Below are 19,695 nucleotides of genomic sequence, written 5' to 3'. Positions count from 1 at the left end.
ACTTGGGAGGCAGAGGTTGCAGCGAGTCGAGATCGTGCCACTGCACTCCAGCCTGGTGACAGAGCAAGACTCTGTCAAAAAAAGAAAAAAAAAAAAAAAGGATTTATTCAAGGTCACACAGCAAATAAGAGGCAAAGATAAAATCCAAAATAAATGTAACTGATACCAAAACCTATTTTCTTTCTGTTGTAATTTTGACCACCTCTTCTATGTAAATAATAATATCAACCATTTATTAGGTATTCACTATACTTTATGTACTTCTCAAAACAAACATTCCAGATAGGTTTTATTCTTCCAAGTTGCAGAGAGGAAATTGAGGCTCAGAAAATGTTAAATGTGTTGTATTAGTGCCTTATGAGAGAATGAAAAATGTACATCACTTCAAATCACTACATCTGTGGGCCCAGGCAACAAGCATGAAATCTGTCTTGAAATATCTTTGAAGAACAGCATGATTGTTTGGGACAGTTTGGGATATTAAAAAATCAAGTCAGAATTCCCATTTTAAAAGGCAAAAGAAGCAAAGAGAGCTCTCCCAGTAATTGGGACTAAGCCAGGATGGACACAAGAAGATGCATACTTGAATTATTCTCGTGTAGCTCGCTTGCTTGGAAGTCAGAGTAGGAACCAGAAACGCATCAGCACTTCCCACTTATAAATACTGTAAATCATTCCTTTCTATGGCTGTCTTCTCAGCTGCCCTCAGCATTTTGGGAAGGGGAAGGTCCCAATGAGCCAGTTATCATTTTGCTCAGGGCTAAGGGTGAGCTCTTTATAGCCCTAGCTACTTGTCCACTGGCTGTGATGTGTGTCAACTTTCCTCATGTGAAACAAAGACTCTCATGATTCAATTAAATAGTAGCCCCTTAAAAAGAAGATAGGATTAAGTCCATACTACTACAAGAAATGAGTCAGTGAGAAATTGCCACATCTTTTACTGGATATAAGAAAAATAACAATGTTAACCTAACTAAGGGGTAAAATATGTTTTGTTTTTCTAAAAAGTATATGTCCTAAGTTACATATTTGCAGTTTAATTGGAAATGCACTTGTGGGGTATTGATTATTTAATCTATATATGTAAGTAATTTAGTCCTATATTCTCTAAGCATGTTTTTGGTTAATCAGATTTGAGGTCAGCATTACTCAAATACCTGTTTACCTCCAAATTACCAGAATTGATTTCAGCTGATCTAGTTGGATTAAAAAGAATCCTTTTCATTTTAACTGGTTGCAGAAGAACATCATTGTTTTCTCAAAGATTCTATCCTATACATCTATTAAATTTATGTTGTGTTCAGTCTTATTCTCAAATATGTCACATGCTCCACCAACTCTGAGATCTCATCAAAAAAGCCACATAATCCATGACACTGCCACCGCCAATATGCAGATGCAACAGCTACATCTGTCGTATTCTAAGGGCACAAACTCTGTCTTAAACCCTTTTAATGATGGGCGCACTTTAAGAAAAATAACAATTAATACAATATCAAATATCTGGATTTCTCAGCTGGCACCCGAACTTCCTGATTTTGTGACATTGGGTTGGTATCTTAGCCTGTCAATTCCGTGATAGAAATGAAAAATGTATAAACCAGTACTTGCCTACCACACAGAGTTGCTGTGGTGGTCAAAAGACACCACGTAAAGCAAATGTACAGATGTAATCAGTACACTAGTTATGGTATGTAAAAATTGGAACCAACCTAAATCTATTCAAATAAGAGGTGAATGGTCTTCTAAATGTTATTAACATTCATATTATGAATTATGTTTATTAAGACACTGTCATTAAATTGAATGTTATGACATAATTTTTAAAAAGCTATAATACTTCTGATTAAAAATATATTTTTTAAATCCTGACAGAAAACATCTCATAATGTTAACAGTAGCGATCACTGGATAGTAAAATAATTGCTGAGTTTAAAAAATAATAATTTTATTTTATTGTTCTAAAATACATTTTTATAATAGTAACAGCATTTAAATTATGTGTAAAATACTCTGTATACCATAATATGCCACTAACATACGTCAATTAATATAACTATTGGAACAAATATAAAAGAAACATAACAAATTTATTTTCTGTTAATTTATCAATTTAGCTAATGTCCAAATATAAGTTTGAATTTCTTTTTTTTTTTTTTTTTTTTTTTTTTTTTTTTATTATACTTTAAGTTCTAGGGTACATGTGCATGACGTTTATATCATGTATAACTCCCCAATGCAATCCCTCCCTCCTCCCCCCTCCCCATGATAGGCCCCAGTGTGTGATGTTCCCCTTCCCGAGTCCAAGTGGTCTCATTGTTCAGTTCCCACCTATGAGTGAGAACATACGGTGTTTGGTTTTCTCTTCTTGTGATAGTTTGCTAAGAATGATGGTTTCCAGCTGCATCCATGTCCCTACAAAGGACGCAACTCATCCTTTTTGATGGCTGCATAGTATTCCATGGTGTATATGTGCCACATTTTCTTAATCCAGTCTGTCACAGATGGACATTTGGTTGATTCCAAGTCTTTGCTATTGTGAATAGTGCCGCAATAAACAAACGTGTGCATGTGTCTTTGTAGTAGAGTAATTTATAATCCTTTGGGTATATACCCAGTAGTGGGATGGCTGGGTCATATGGTACATCTAGTTCTAGATCCTTGAGGAATCGCCATACTGTTTTCCATAATGGTTGAACTAGTTTACAATCCCACCAACAGTGTAAAAGTGTTCCTATTTCTCCACATCCTCTCCAACACCTGTTGTTTCCTGACTTCTTAATGATTGCCATTCTAACTGGTGTGAGATGGTATCTCATTGTGGTTTTGATTTGCATTTCTCTGATGGCCAGTGATGATGAGCATTTTTTCATGTGTCTGTTGGCTGTATGGATGTCTTCTTTTGAGAAATGTCTGTTCATATCCTTTCCCCACTTTTTGATGGGGTTGTTTGCTTTTTTCTTGTATATTTGTTTGAGTTCTTGGTAGATTCTGGATATTAGCCCTTTGTCAGATGAGTAGGTTGCAAAAATTTTTTCCCATTCTGTAGGTTGCCTGTTCACTCTGATGGTAGTTTCTTTGGCTGTGCAAAAGCTCTTTAGTTTAATTAGATCCCATGTGTCATTTTTGCTTTTGCTGCCGTTGCTTTTGGTGTTTTAGACATGAAGTCCTTGCCCATGCCTATGTCCTGAATGGTACTACCTAGATTTTCTTCTAGGGTTTTTATGGTATTAGGTCTAACATTTAAGTCTCTAATAACAACCTAGATGAAAAAAGTGCTAATATTCTAATATTGCAATTCAAGGTATCAAAACATTAATATATATCAAGCGTAAAATATAAAACAAAGGTCTAGCTCACTTAATGAAGTCAAATGTTAGCATATAATTCTGTTGACAAAATGACTATTCAAAATAAAAGCTAACTGAACATGGCAGTCATGATTATCCAGTACTATTTGTTAGAATTTTATTTTCTTAAAGAAAATATTTTATACTGCAAAAAAAATCTTCATTAACTGATCATTAGTATTTTAAAGTTTTAAATATAATATACATTCACTAAAAAATTAGTAATAACTCAAGGCTATATGATGATTGCAAATGATTTAAAATATTGGGTTGTGAAATATTTCTGCAGAAGATGTGTATCAAATATATTGGTTAAACAGATGAATAATTTAAAAACTAAGAGAATGCTCAAATTTAATGTATTTCCAATATTTGTTCAATGAGCTATTATTCACAATGGGAGTCAGATAATAAAAGCATGGGAGGTAATTCTTGAACTCTAAAAATATTGATTTCTACTATTCACATTATTACAGTCTAATTTTCCTATTATAAATATTTAAAATGCCATAGCTACATAGGGTAAATTTTGAAACTATTATATTCTATTAAGGCATCAAAAAATATCTGTGTATGTGTATATATGTGTATCTGCACATATTTGGTTTTTGTAAATAAAATGAAACATGTTCCAAATGTTCTATTCCATTAGTCAAATTGAGATAAGAAAGTCTAAACAACTCTGAGATATATTTTCATTCCTCTTCACCATTAAGGAATGTGAGTCTTGTTGAAAATCATAAACCCAGTAAATGGCAGTCTGCCTGAAGTCAGAGCCAACTCACTTTCTACTATATCATATAACTTTTACAATTACCACAAAAAAAAAGATAATCACTTTCAGAATATCCTTACTCCCTCTGCAAAAAGGGACTCTCTCATGGGAAATAAAATAATAAATTAATATCAACAATTCTAAAATAAGGATTTTTCCACATTTTAACATCTCTAATGTTGAGACATATCTAAAAATTGATGACACATTTAACCACCAAGGGCATCTTATATCAGCAATTAAGCTATCTGTAGTAAAAGACTAATATCTGTATGTTTGTTTACCCTGATTCTTGAGTAGCTCTATCCTGTTCAATAAGAGTTTACTGATCATGTATGTGGAGTTCTGAGAAAGGCAAATTGCTGTCAATCCCTCTAAACACTTCCTCTCAAATTCTTTTGATAATGGTTCTAAGCATCTGTGAACCACATTTTCAGTAGCACTGTCAGAGTGAATGAAATATTGTAATAACATTTATTGCATATAATTTTGAATCCCTTTTCATCAATATTTTATTATATATAATTCTGAATCATGATTAACCAATATATTTTCTTAAAGTGGGCCAAGTCATAAAATGGAATATTTCACTTTCTTTGCCAGAAATAAATTAAATGGCTAAGGGCAGGATCAAGAGGAAGGAGAAAAGGGATTGTATAATCCATCCACTGGAAACATGATTCATGAATAATCAAGAATTAGCTAGGTCAGTCAAATTAAGTATTTCTTGTTTCTGAGTATAGTCATTTGGTATCTCCTGTTATTCTGGCTTACTCTGGTCCTTGAGTTACTTTGTGACTGATGGAAATCTTGCTTCTCTTTCATAGTAAAGCGTATGTGTGATAAACGATTTGGTCACCCCCTAAAAATAAATTGTAACTGATGTTTTAAACCTAATGGTAAAACTGAATAACTAAAGGCATGAAAAAAAATGCTCTATTTCACTTGGTGCTAAACAACCCAATTTAAAAAAAAAAAAAAGATTCTGCAAGTAAAAAGTGAAATATGATAAATCAGACAGGAAATGTATTTATGAATAAGGAGAGAAGTGGATTAATACCATTAGCCTAAGTAAAACCCAGGCCTGGCTTATCCATTATAAGAACTTCAGGGTACGTTATTATTCTTCTATCACACATTTTTACTAGGACAACTTCTTCCAAATAGTGTGTTTTTAAAATTCCTTTATGTTAGAAGAGTCTCAAAATACAGTGCAGGTACTCTCTACTGAAATAGTTCAGGGCTCAAAAACTGGTGTGAGTGGAGATTTAACTGCTTTCTCAAAGGAATCTTCTTCTTCACTGCTGTAGCCCCTAGGTACTCTGTAAATGCCCAATCCATATTTGTTTACTTCAGAATGAATGACAAACGAAGTCACCTTCAAGGAAGGAAAAGAGCACACTATATCCTGATTGCTCCATTTCTATACAAGTAAGGCTTGCATCGATCACAACAAAATAAAATAATTCACCCCTTCCAATCCAGGTAGGTGAAATAAGAAAGGTGAGATGAAAATGCAATCCTGGCAACTTGATCAAAACAAAGATGTGTTTTCCTACAGCATGTCTCCCATCACATGAGGCTCCAAGGTTGAGTAATAAACTCTTCTATCTATTAGAGAAGACATGAATTGATTGACCTGGCTGGCTAGAAGGAATCCTAGCTAGAGCCACAATCTAGTTTAACTCACAGTTAGGAATGTGCTCTGGAGCCTCATTATTTAATTAAGAGTAGAAATTACAACAGCACTAAATGCAACGAAGCAGCACAATTTGCAAGGGCTCTGAATTTATGGTTTCCATTAATTAACAAAAAGTAGTGTAGGCAAGTGAAATCAAGTGATCTGCTCAGCTATTAAAAATTTGAAAGTTAATTAATATAACAGCACAGATCATTGAACTTAGAAATTATGAGTAACATAGAGAATTTTAAAGAGTATCATGACGTTTTATAATTACAAGATACTCCTCTGCTCCTTCAAATTGTATTCTTTTGAAGCTTGGTTCCTTAACTCAATTCACGATCAGATATGGCTAAATGCGTATGAAGAAAAAACAATTAGACAATTTGCAAATTCAATTCTGCAAATGCTTCTATTAAATGATTTGCTTATTTACTTAATCAGCTGTGATTATTACAAACCATTAGTGGCCATTAATAAATAAAACTATTTGCATTTCACTAGTGTGTTTGAATTTCAGACTTCCCAAATTTCTCTCAAGGGAAAGAAACCAAGCAACTTTTCCTATGACCATAGCTTAAAACACAGTTGGGCACATTCTCATTTCTCCTCTGGAACTGAGGTAAAACATGAGGAGAATTGGAGGCAGTGCAAATTGCCACCACTGCCACTATGTAATTTCTGCATAACCTGTGCTCCTCATTGGATTTCTCTTTAACAGCTCTAGAGCACTGAGGAATATTGTTCTTCTTCATCTAAGTGAAGAGCTGTGTAAATAAAAGTCAAGTCTTGCCATTCACATCCAAATTTAAACGTGTTAAAAATAGATACGTGTTGTAACTTGGATTACATTTTATCTGATGTCTTTATAGGTTCCTATTACAGCTCAGCATGTTTTAAATTACAGAGAAAAAATTGGCACTTACAGTTAGGGCATCAATGATCTAAAATAAATTTTATCTGTATAAGCACAGATTCATATTTACTTCACAATTAGAATAATTATCATCTACTGGGTCCCTAAAATGTGCCTGATAATTTACTAGTGCTTTACATAGATTATCTTGTCATTGCTGAAAAGAATCTTGAAAGGTAAGTTCTCATTTTATAAAAATGGAAGCTGTTATGGACTGAATTGTGTCCCCCTCAAATTTACTTATTGAAGTCTTAATCTTCAGTATTTTAGACTAAGTATTTTTAATTACTATTTGCAGACAGGACCTTTAGAGAGATAATTAAGTCTAAACAAGATTATAAGGGTGAGCTCTAATCTGATTGTTCTGAAAAAAAAAAAAAAAAAAAAAGAGATCAGGACATAGACAACACACAGATCAGGGAGGACCACATGAGGATACAGTGAGAGGACGGCCATCTGCAAAGTAAAGGGAGAGGCCTCAGCAAAAATCAAAGCTGCCAACACCTCCATCTTGGAATTGCAGTCTCCACAACTGTGACACAATAAATTCCTGTTGTTGAAGCCAGCCGGTTCATGGTATTTCGTTATACCAACAAAATTCCCAGCAAACCAATACCAAAACAATGATGTTGAGACAGCAACTCTCAATTCTTATAGCTGAGTATTTCACTTACTCTGTCTTACCAACATTACTAATGTATAAAATATCTAAAACATGGGTGAGAAATATGTAAATTCATGCCTCTCTGCTCAAAGAAAAAGTTATTTTCACCACTCCAGTGATTTAAAAAGAAAAAAAATGTTGTCAAGACACACTTATATAAAATAAGAATAGTACAACATAAAAATAATCCTATTTTGAACAAAATATGAGTGAAGATCAGGGACCTATTGCCCTACCCACTGGGCCACTGACACCTGACACCTCACACTGCCCTTTCTCTGCCCTGGTAGCTAAAGAAGGACTCAGCTGAGAAATCACTGCAGTAGACAGCGCTACTGCTCTTAAAGAAGTTTGTCCACTTCAAGATTTGGGCTTTTGAATATTAAAAACTTCTTCCAACAACATATATTTTCATCCCAACCAGTAAAAATACAAGTAGAATCTTATCAGTAGCCCCAACTTTCTAAGAGTGAGAGCTGCCCAAAGTTATAATACACTCCTGTGAAGGAGGTAAGTTTCCTATTCAAGCATAGGTCGGATGATGGATCACCCAACAAGGTGGTTCACTTAAAATCTCATCTGTGCTAGCATTTAAAAACTGCTTTGTGGAATTCTATGGTCTTATAGAGCGACTTGCAAACATGAAAAAGGGGTCAATGGAGAGTACAGTTGCTGAGTACTAAGCAACATTGATTATGCATCTTTATGCATTTTACTTGTAGCTAAAATTGTATGTTTGGGAGATAATTCCTAAGAGCTGGCAAAGGGCAGCAGAAAACAATTAGCATTTTTAACAGCTTTATTGAGGTAAAACTGATATACAGGAAAACACAGAATATTTGTAGTATACAATTTGATAAGTTTTGACATATGTACATGCCCATGAAACCGCCACCAAAATCAACATAATGAATATATTCATTATTCCAAATAGTCTCCTAGGGACCCTTCCTAATTTTGACCTCCAGCCCTTACCAGCCTCCCCACCTTGCCACCCCATAAGCACCACCAAACAAAAACTGACCTATTTCCTGTGACTCAATATTTATTTACATTTCCTATAATTCTGTAAAAATGGAATTATTCACTATGATTTTTGTCTGGCTTTTTGAGATAACTGTTTTGAGACTCATCCATGTTGTGTGTATACACAGTATATTCCTTCTTTATTGCTGAGTAGTATTTCATTGTATGGAGATATCACAGATTGTTTATCAGTTCACTTGTTCATGAACATTAGGGTTTTGTTTTTGTTTTTGTTTTTTTCCCCCCAGTTACAGTTATTACAAATAAAGCTGCTATGAACATTCATGTACAAATCTTTGTACAAACGTATGCTTCCATTTCTCCTGGGTGTTTACCCGGGAGAGAAATGGCAGAGCAACGTAAGTGTGTGCTTCAATTTCTAAGAAACTGCCAAACTGTTTGCAAAGTGGTTTTACCATTTTACATTTCTACAAGCAGAGTATGAAAGTTCTACTCTCTCTACATTTTTGCCAATATGATCAGTTTTGCAAATTGTAGACATTCCAGTAGATGTGTAGCTATATTCCCTTAGTGTTTTAACTTGCATTTCTCCAAAGTCTTAAAATGTTGAGCCCCTTTTCACATGCTTATTTGACATCTAAATATCTTCTTTGGTGTTATGCCTATTTTTTTATTGACACATAATGATTGTATATATTTATGGGTTACATATATTCTGATACCTATATACAATGTGTAATGATCAAATCAGAGTAATTGGGATATCACCTCAAACATTTATCATTTCTTCATGTTGGGAACATTCCAAATCTTCTGACTATTTGGAAATATACAATAAGTTATTTTTAAGTAGTCCTCCTACTGTGCTATTGAACACCACTAGACCTTACTCCTTCTATTTAACTGTATTGTCATACCCCAAAACCAACCTCTTTTCATCCTCTATTTACCGCTACTCTTCCCAAGTCTAGTAACCACAATTCTACTGTCCACCTCAATATGATCCACATTTTTAGCTCCAACATATCAGCGAGAACATGTGATATTTGCTTTTCTATGCCTGGTTTATTTCACTTAAAGTAATGTCCCCTAAGCTCATCCATGCTGCTGCAAATGACAGGATTTCATTATTTTTTAATTTTTGTCAATTTTTGAAATTGAGTTGTTTTCTTATTCAATTCTCATGGTTCTTCATGTGTCCAGAATACATATCCTTTATCAGATATATGCTTTGTAAAACTCTCCCATTTTGTAGCTTGTTTTTATTCCCTTAACAGTATTTCCAAGAGCAGAAATTTTTAATTTGGGCCAAGTTTAATTTATCAATTTAGTTTAAGGATTGTTACTTTTGATATCACATGTAAGAAATATTTGCCTAGCCCAATATCACAAAGATTCTTTTATGTTACCTTCAAAAAACTTTCATAGTTTTTGTTTTACATTTAGATCTATGATCTGTTTTAAATTATATATTTTCTGTTGCATTCCTTTTTGCTGCCTACGGACACCCAATAATTTTAGCACCATTTGTTGAAAAACAACAGCAGAACTACCTACTGAATTGACTTTGCAGCTTTGTAGAAATTCAGCAGTCTATGTGTATATGAGTAGGTCTATTTCTGGACTCTCTTCTTCTGTTCCATTGATACATTTATCTATTGTTATGCCAATACCATACTTGCTTGATTATTGTAGATTTGTAAGCTTTGATATCAGGTAATGATAGCGCTCTAATGTGTCTCCTACTGCAAAGTTGTTTTGACTATTCTGGGTCCGATACATTTCCACATGATTTTTAAAATAAGTTAATCAATTTCTACCAAAAAATTGCCTGCTAGGTTTTTGAGTAGGACTGTATTAAATCTATAATTTGGGGGAAAATGGTTTTTAACAATATTGTGTCTTCTAACCCATGAACCTGACATATATTTCCCATGGACTTAGGGCTTTCTTTCTGTCAGCAGTGTTTTGCAATTTTCAGCATACAGTTCTTTCAAACCTTTTATCAGATTTATCCCAAAGTATTCCATATCTTTTCTTTCTATTGTAAATGATATTGCTTTGTTAGTTTAAATACTATTTGTTGCTAGTATATAAAAATATAATTTTTAATATTTGTCTTATGTCTTGCCAACATGCTAAATTTATTAGTTCCAGTATCTTTTTTACAGATTTTATCAGATTTTTGACAATCAGCCATCTGCAAATAAAGACAGTTTTACTTCTTTTCCAATCAAAACAACTTTAATTTCTTTTTCTTGCCTTATTTTACTTGCCAGAACCTCTGTACAACGTTTAATAGAAGTAGTGACAGTATACATTCTTCTCCTGTTCCTCATGATACTAGGAAAAATTCAGTATTTTCACCATTAATTATGGTATTAGCTATACAGATTTTTTTGTAGATGCCCTGTATCAACTTGAGGAGCTTCTCTTCTATTCCTACTTAGTTCAGAGTTTCTGTCAAAAGGAATACTAGTGGATAAAGAAACTGTGGTGGGTGTGTGGGTGTATGATGGAATACTACTCAGCCATAAAAAATGAATGAATTGACAGCAGTAGCAGTGACCTGGATGAGATTGGAGACTATTATTCTAAGTGAAGTAACTCAAGAATGGAAAACCTAATGTCATATGTTCCCATTGATATGTGGGAGATAAGCTATAAGGATGAAAAGGCTAAGAATGATAAAATGGACTTTGGGGACTTGGGGGGAAAAATGCAAGTGGAGTGAGGGATAAAAGACTACAAATATAGTGCAGTGCATACCTCTCGGGTTATGGGTGCACAAAAGTCTCACAAATCACCACTAAAGAACTTACTCATGTAACCAAATACCACCTGTACCCCAATAACTTATGGAAAAATAATTTTAAAAATAAATAAAATTTAAAAAGAATACTCAATTTGTCAAATGCTTTTTATGTATCTATTGAGATGATCAAATGTTTTCTTTCTTTTATTTAACTTTTAAGTTCATGGGTGCATGTGCAAATGTACAGGTTTATTACATAGGTAAACATGTGTCATAAGGGTTTGTTGTACAGACTACTTCACTACCCAGGTATTAAGCCTCGTACCCATTAGTTGTTTTTCCTGATCCTCTCCCTCCTCGCCCCCTCCACCCTCTTAAAGGCCTCAGAGTGTGTTTTTCCCCTCTCTGTGTCCATGTGTTCACATCATTTAGCTCCCACTTATAAGCAGGAACAGGAACACTAATTTGGTTTTCTGTTTCTGTGTCAGTTTGCTAGGGATAATGGCCTCCAGCCCCATCCACGAGATCTCATTCTTTTTTATGTTTTCTTTTTAAATTTGTTAATTAGTTCATAACCATATTACACTACATTCCTGGGATAAACTTCACTCGGTCATTATGCATTAACCTTTGTATACATTGTTTGATTTTCTAAAATATTTACTTAAGAGATTTTACATTAATGTTAATGACGGATATCGGGTTACAGTTTTTCCTCTTGGAAGGTTTTTATCTAGTTTTGGTACCATGACAATGCTGGGAACAATGATTTGAGGAGTATTTTCTTAAATTTTACAAAATAGTTTGTACAAAATTGATATTATTTCCTCCTTAAATGTTTAGAATTTACCAGCAAAGCCTTATAGGTCTGTAGTTTTCTTTGTTGGAGATTTTGAACTACAAATGCAATTTGTTTATACGTAAGTATAGTGCTATTCAGGTTATTGATTTCTTATTGAATGAGCTTTGGTAATTTGTGTCTTTCAATGGATATGCTCATTACATCTAAGTTGCTGAATTTTTTGGCATAAAGTTATTCACAATTTTTTTTTGAGACAGAGTTTCACTCTTGTTGCTCAGGCTGGAATGCAATGGCACAATCTCAGCTCACTGCAATCTCCATCTCTGAGGTTCAAGCAATTCTCTTGCCTAAGCCTCCCGGGTAGCTGGGATTACAGGTGTGTGCCATCACGCCCGGCTTTTTTTTCTTCCCCCCCCTCCAGTAGAGAGGGCGTTTCACCACGTTGGTCAGACTGGTCTTGAACTCTTGACCTCAGTTAATCCTCCCGCCTCAGCCTCCCAAAGTGCTGGGATTACAGACATGTGCCACCATACCCAGCCCACAATATTTTCTTACTGTCTTTTTAGTAGGTGTAGAATCTAGAGTAATGTCATCGCTCTCATTTTGATTGTGGCAATTTACATCTTCACTCTCTTTTTCTTATCAGTCTGGCTAGAGACTGATCTATTTCATTAATCTTCTCAAAGACCTAGTTTTTTGTTTCATTGATTTTTATCTATTTTTCTGTTTGCCGTTTTATTGATTTTTTTCTCTGACATTTAGTATTTCCTTTTTCCTGCTTACTTTAGTTTTAATTTTTACTTATCTTCCAGTTGCTTAGATGGAAGCTCAGGCCACAAGAGATCTTTATTCATTTCCAATATAAGCATTTAATGCTAAAAATTTCCCCCAAAGTACTGCTTTAGCAGCATCTCACAAATTCTGATTATGTTGTACATCCATTTGTATTCAGTTCAAACTACTTTTTATTTTCCGTTTTTGATTCCTTATTTGACCCATGGGTTATTTAGAAGTATGTTATAATTGGTTTTCAAATACTTAAGGATTTTTTTCAAATATTTTTGTTACTAATTTTACATTAATTTCCACTGTGGTCCAAGAATATATTTGTATGAATTTGGATCATCTTAAATTTATTGAGATTTGTTTTATGGCCCAGTATGGTTTATCTTTGTAGTTGTTCTGAGTCATTTGAAAAGTTCAGTTACTTGGTTACAGTTTGGTCCTTTCTGGTTTTTTTTAATAACCTATTAGAGAGGTTCAAAGCACTACTAGGGCTATTTATTCCTGTTGGGGCAACTGAAAACTTTCCTTTCACCCTCTGAAAGTTTGCTGAAAATCAGCTGACAAGAGACAAGTTAATAGGATAAAATGCTTACAAATTTATTTAACCATAATTTTATGTGACAGGAGAGCCTTCAGAATGAAGGCCCAAGACACAGGAGAAGCTGTTCATTTATCTGCATAGGTTCAGCCAAGTATGAACAGCTATGTAGAAATATAATTGGACACAAAGGATATAATCCAATGTTTTTAGATGGAGGGGAAATCCCAGCAAGGCCTATCTATTTAGATTCTTCTTGGGGACTCTCTCTGAAGCATTTCTTCCTTCTTGGTATGGGGAAGGATCCATTCTGAATTGGGCAGCCTATGGCTTACAATCAAACATGGTAGGCCAGATAATTTCTTTACGGCCAGCTTTTACACACAAAATGGTGGAAGGAAAGTTAGAGTAACGTTTATTTTGAGGTTTTATGAATAGCTTTCAGAAAAGGGGCTCTGGTTTCTCTGATTTGCCTTGGAGAAGAGGAATTCTGGTTTGCATGGCTAGCCTTGGGGGATAATGAGAGACAGGAGAACAGGAGGAGGTCAGAGAGAAACTTTGCTTCTGAGACTTCTTCTGATGCCTTCATTTGGAGGTACCATTTTCTAGCCCCAACCTCCCCTACTACTGAGTATTCTCCCAATCACTCACTAATTATAACCTTTTCAGTCTGGCTAGTAGGAGCAGACACTTTACCCTGTGAGTGTCAGACACTATTCCTTTTAATCCTTTCAAATGATTCTTCTCCCAGTGACTTTGATGGTCAGTACTGAAACCCGAGGGAGATCTTCTGAAGATCTCCAGCATTTTCTCACTGTGCAGTTGTCTCTTCTTTCTAGTACTCTATCGTGGAAACTCTAGAATACTGAGTCTCCCCGGACTCTCAGTTCTGTCTTCTCGACTCAGAGAGTCTGACAGGCTCTGCTTGGGTTCACCCTCCCTGTACGATAGCCTAGAAACTCTCTTAAAACTGTAACCTGGGACAATCATAGGCAATACCTCATTTGCCTTCTGTCTCATTGGTTACTGACTTTCGTGGCCTGAGGCCTTGTGTCTTAAAATCTATCATTTCATATATTCTGTCTATTTTGAAGGGGTTGTTTAGCATAATACCCTAAATCTAGTTTCTGCTACCGTACTGTGACTAGAAGTGGAAATATCTACAATTAATTTTTTTGTTTGTTTGTTTTTGTTTTAAGTTCTAGGGTACATGTGCACAATGTGCAGGTTTGTTACATAGGTATACATGAGTCATGTTGGTGTGCTGCACCCATCAACTTGTCATTTACATTAGGTATTTCTCCTAATGCTGTCCCTCCCCACAACTCCCTACACACCAACAGGCCCCAGTGTGTGATGTCCCCAGCCCTGTGTCCAAGTGTTCTCATTGTTCAGTTCCCACCTATGAGTGAGAACATACTGTGTTTGGTTTTCTGTCTTTGTGATAGTTTGCTGAGAATGATGGTTTCTAGCTTCATTCATGTCCCTGCAAAGGACATGAACTCATCCTTCTTTATGGCTGCGTGGTATTCCATGGTGTATATGTGCCACATTTTCTTAATCCAGTCTATCATTGATGGACATTTGGGTTGGTTCCACGTATTTGCTATTGTGAATAGTGCCAAAATAAACATACATGTGCATGTGTCTTCATAGTAGCATGATTTATAATCCTTTGGGTATACATCCAATAATGGGATTGCTGGGTCAAATGGTATTTCTAGTTCTAGATCCTTCCACAATGGTTGAATTAATTTACACTCCCACCAGCAGTAGTTTAAAATGCATTTACCTACTAAGAGTTATTTATAATATAGTGTTATACTGATGGTTTTTAAATTTTGGTAGATAAAACTGTTAGTCCAAACTGCACCATTTTATAAGCTCCCTGCTATTCTGCATATCTTGGTCAAAGTGAAATATTTCACGGGGCTTCGAGTCCTGAGAAAGATCTGCATAACCACCTGACCACAAGGTGGACAAAGGACCAGCTAAAGAAACATCCCTATCATATTTTGCTGTACAAAGGCATGGAGTACCACGATGACATTCTCCTGGAACAAGGGCCAGAACCGCCTCATCATGGGAACATCTTATCAATATCCTGCCAGGCAGCAAGCCATACTGCCCAGACCCCCCCTGCCCCCTGCCCATACCTATAAGTACCCCCAGCCTGTAAACAACGATGGGCTCTGGCATTAGAGTGGTGCTCCACTTTTGTAGGTTTTATACTGAACATAAAGCCTGCATTTTCTGGTAAGCTGCCCTGTGTGTGTGTGTGTGTGTGTGTGTGTGTGTGTCTTTAACCCTCGCCTTCCCTTTAACACCTAACAAAAATCAAATAAAAAGGGATTATTTTGAGCTTGAAACAGTACTAAGTTTCACTAGTGAGAGGTAATACTTTAAACAGTTAACAGCTTAAACTCAGTTTTGCCAGCTGAAAAAAATAATAAGATTACAGATCATCATCAAATCTGCTCCTACTACACTCAAAAACTTTATACTTCTGAGAAGGGCAGAAATAGAGAGAGGGGTAGAAAATGTTGACAAGGGACAAAATAAAGCATATGAGTATCTGAAGAAAAAGAAGAGGCAGTAGGAAGTTGGAAAGGTACCTAGAGAATAAAGCAGCAGAGCACCCTGGCTACATAATCATATCTTCTGCCTTCATTAATTATTAAAATTCATCTCCATGCTGCTTCTGCCATAGTCACAGGTTGTCAACACCACTGTTAGAACACCAGTTATAATTTGGAAGTTGGCATATATCACATTTCAGGACCGTTTAATCTCCCTGTTATACCCAAATCCATACTTCATTGCTGAATGTCTTTCTCTTCAATATAATGTACATCATCTTTTTGATCAAAGAAGAAAAATGAAAGGATTCGAAAACAAATAAAAGGACCTATAAACCCATAACTTTGTATAGACAAAAAGAGGGTCTAACAGACTGATCAGTTGAATTTCAATAAATATATTCTAGCCTTTTAGTCAATATTTACAAGTACAATGTGATATTTTTGAAAATTATTATTAAAATAATCGTTATTTCTTCTTTCTGATACGGTCTTAGATTATCAAGGATTGATATTTTTGTTTGTTTGTTTGTTTGTTTTCCAGAATAACCTTGTATTTATTTATTTTTTTTTAATTTATTTATTTATTTATTTATTTATTTATTTATTTTTTTTATTATACTTTAAGTTCTAGGGTACCTGTGCATAACGTTTATATCATGTATAATTCCCCAATGCAATCCCTCCCTCCTCCCCCCTCCCCCTGATAGGCCCCAGTGTGTGATGTTCCCCTTCCCGAGTCCAAGTGATCTCATTGTTCAGTTCCCACCTATGAGTGAGAACATGCGGTGTTTGGTTTTCTCTTCTTGTGATAGTTTGCTAAGAATGATGGTTTCCAGCTGCATCCATGTCCACAAAGGACGCAAACTCATCCTTTTTGATGGCTGCATAGTATTCCATGGTGTATATGTGCCACATTTTCTTAATCCAGTCTGTCACAGATGGACATTTGGGTTGATTCCAAGTCTTTGCTACTGTGAATAGTGCCGCAATAAACATACGTGTGCATGTGTCTTTGTAGTAGAGTAATTTATAATCCTTTGGGTATATACCAGTAGTGGGATGGCTGAGTCATATGGTACATCTAGTTCTAGATCCTTGAGGAATTGCCATACTGTTTTCCATAATGGTTGAACTAGTTTACAATCCCACCAACAGTGTAAAAGTGTTCCTATTTCTCCACATCCTCTCCAACACCCGTTGTTTCCTGACTTCTTAATGATTGTCATTCTAACTGGTGTGAGATGGTATCTCATTGTGGTTTTGATTTGCATTTCTCTGATGGCGAGTGATGATGGGCATTTTTTCGTGTGTCTGTTGGCTGTATGGATGTCTTCTTTTGAGAAATGTCTGTTCATAACCTTTCCCCACTTTTTGATGGGGTTGTTTGTTTTTTTCTTGTATATTTGTTTGTAGATTCTGGATATTAGCCCTTTGTCAGATGAGTAGGTTGCAAAAATTGTCTCCCATTCTGTAGGTTGCCTGTTCACTCTGATGGTAGTTTCTTTTGCTGTGCAAAAGCTCTTTAGTTTAATTAGATCCCATTTGTCAATTTTGGCTTTTGCTGCTGTTGCTTTTGGTGTTTTAGACATGAAGTCCTTGCCCATGCCTATGTCCTGAATGGTACTACCTAGATTTTCTTCTAGGGTTTTTATGGTATTAGGTCTAACATTTAAGTCTCTAATCCATCTTGAATTAATTTTCGTATAAGGGGTAAGGAAAGGATCCAGTTTCAGCTTTCTACTTATGCTAGCCAATTTTCCCAGCACCATTTATTAAATAGGGAATCCTTTCCCCATTTCTTGTTTTTGTCAGGTTTGTCAAAGATCAGATGGCTGTAGATGTGTGGTATTATTTCTGAGGACTCTGTTCTGTTCCATTGGTCTATTTCTCTGTTGTGGTACCAGTACCATGCTGTTTTGGTTACTGTACCTTGTAGTATAGTTTGAAGTCAGGTAGCGTGACACCTCCAGCTTTGTCCTTTTGACCTAGGATTGTCTTGGCAATGCGGGCTCTTTTTTGGTTCCATATGAACTTTAAGCAGTTTTTTCCAATTCTGTGAAGAAAGTCATTGGTAGCTTGATGGGGATGGCATTGAATCTATAAATAACCTTGGGCAGTATGGCCATTTTCACGATATTGATTCTTCCTATCCATGAGCATGGTATGTTCTTCCATTTGTTTGTGTCCTCTTTGATTTCACTGAGCAGTGGTTGTAGTTCTCCTTGAAGAGGTCCTTTACATCCCTTGTAAGCTGGATTCCTAGGTATTTGATTCTCTTTGAAGCAATTGTGAATGGAAGTTCATTCCTGATTTGGCTCTCTGCTTGTCTGTTACTGGTGTATAAGAATGCTTGTGATTTTTGCACATTAATTTTGTATCCTGAGACTTTGCTGAAGTTGCTTATCAGCTTAAGGAGATTTTGGGCTGAGACGATGGGGTTTTCTAAATATACAATCATGTCATCTGCAAACAGGGACAATTTGACGTCTTCTTTTCCTAACTGGATACCCTTGATTTCTTTCTCTTGCCTGATTGCCCTAGCCAGAACTTCCAACACTATGTTGAATAGGAGTGGTGAGAGAGGGCATCCCTGTCTTGTGCCAGTTTTCAAAGGGAATTTTTCCAGTTTTTGCCCATTCAGTATGATATTAGCTGTGGGTTTGTCGAAAATAGCTCTTATTATTTTGAGGTACGTTCCATCAATACCGAATTTATTGAGCGTTTTTAGCATAAAGGGCTGTTGAATTTTGTCAAAAGCCTTTTCTGCATCTATTGAGATAATCATGTGGTTCTTGTCTTTGGTTCTGTTTATATGCTGGATTACGTTTATGGATTTGCGAAGGTTGAACCAGCCTTGCATCCCAGGGATGAAGCCCACTTGATTATGGTGGATAAGCTTTTTGATGTGCTGCTGAATCCGTTTGCCAGTATTTTATTGAGAATTTTTGCATCGATGTTCATCAGGGATATTGGTCTAAAATTCTCTTTTTTTGTGTGTCTCTGCCAGGCTTTGGTATCAGGATGATGTTGGCCTCATAAAATGAGTTAGGGAGGATTCCCTCTTTTTCTATTGATTGGAATAGTTTCAGAAGGACTGGTACCAGCTCCTCCTTGTACCTCTGGTAGAATTCAGCTGTGAATCCATCTGGTCCTGGACTTTTTTTCGTGGGTAGGCTATTAATTGTTGCCTCAATTTCAGAGCCTGTTATTGGTCTATTCAGGGATTCAACTTCTTCCTGGTTCAGTCTTGGGAGAGTGTAAGTGTCCAGGAAATTATCCATTTCTTCTAGATTTTCTAGTTGATTTGCGTAGAGGCATTTATAGTATTCTCTGATGGTTGTTTGTATTTCTGTGGGGTCGGTGGTGATATCCCCTTTATCATTTTTTATTGCGTCTATTTGATTCCTCTCTCTTTTCTTCTTTATTAGTCTTGCTAGCGGTCTGTCAATTTTGTTGATCTTTTCAAAAAACCAACTCCTGGATTCATTGATTTTTTGGAGGGTTTTTTGTGACTCTATCTCCTTCAGTTCTGCTCTGATCTTAGTTATTTCTTGCCTTCTGCTAGCTTTTGAATGTGTTTGCTCTTGCCTCTCTAGTTCTTTTAATTGTGATGTTGGAGTGTCAATTTTAGATCTTTCCTGCTTTCCCTTGTGGCCATTTAGTGCTATAAATTTCCCTCTACACACTGCTTTAAATGTGTCCCAGAGATTGTGGTATGTTGTATCTTTGTTCTCATTGGTTTCAAAGAACATCTTTATTTCTGCTTTCATTTCGTTATGGACCCAGTAGTCATTCAGGAGCAGGTTGTTCAGTTTCCATGTAGTTGAGCGGTTTTGATTGAGTTTCTTAGTCCTGAGTT

Source organism: Trachypithecus francoisi, unplaced genomic scaffold, assembly GCF_009764315.1.
Source record: "Trachypithecus francoisi isolate TF-2019V2 unplaced genomic scaffold, Tfra_2.0 Lachesis_group0, whole genome shotgun sequence".
NCBI lineage: Eukaryota > Metazoa > Chordata > Mammalia > Primates > Cercopithecidae > Trachypithecus > Trachypithecus francoisi.
Note: the sequence above shows the minus strand (reverse complement) of the source record.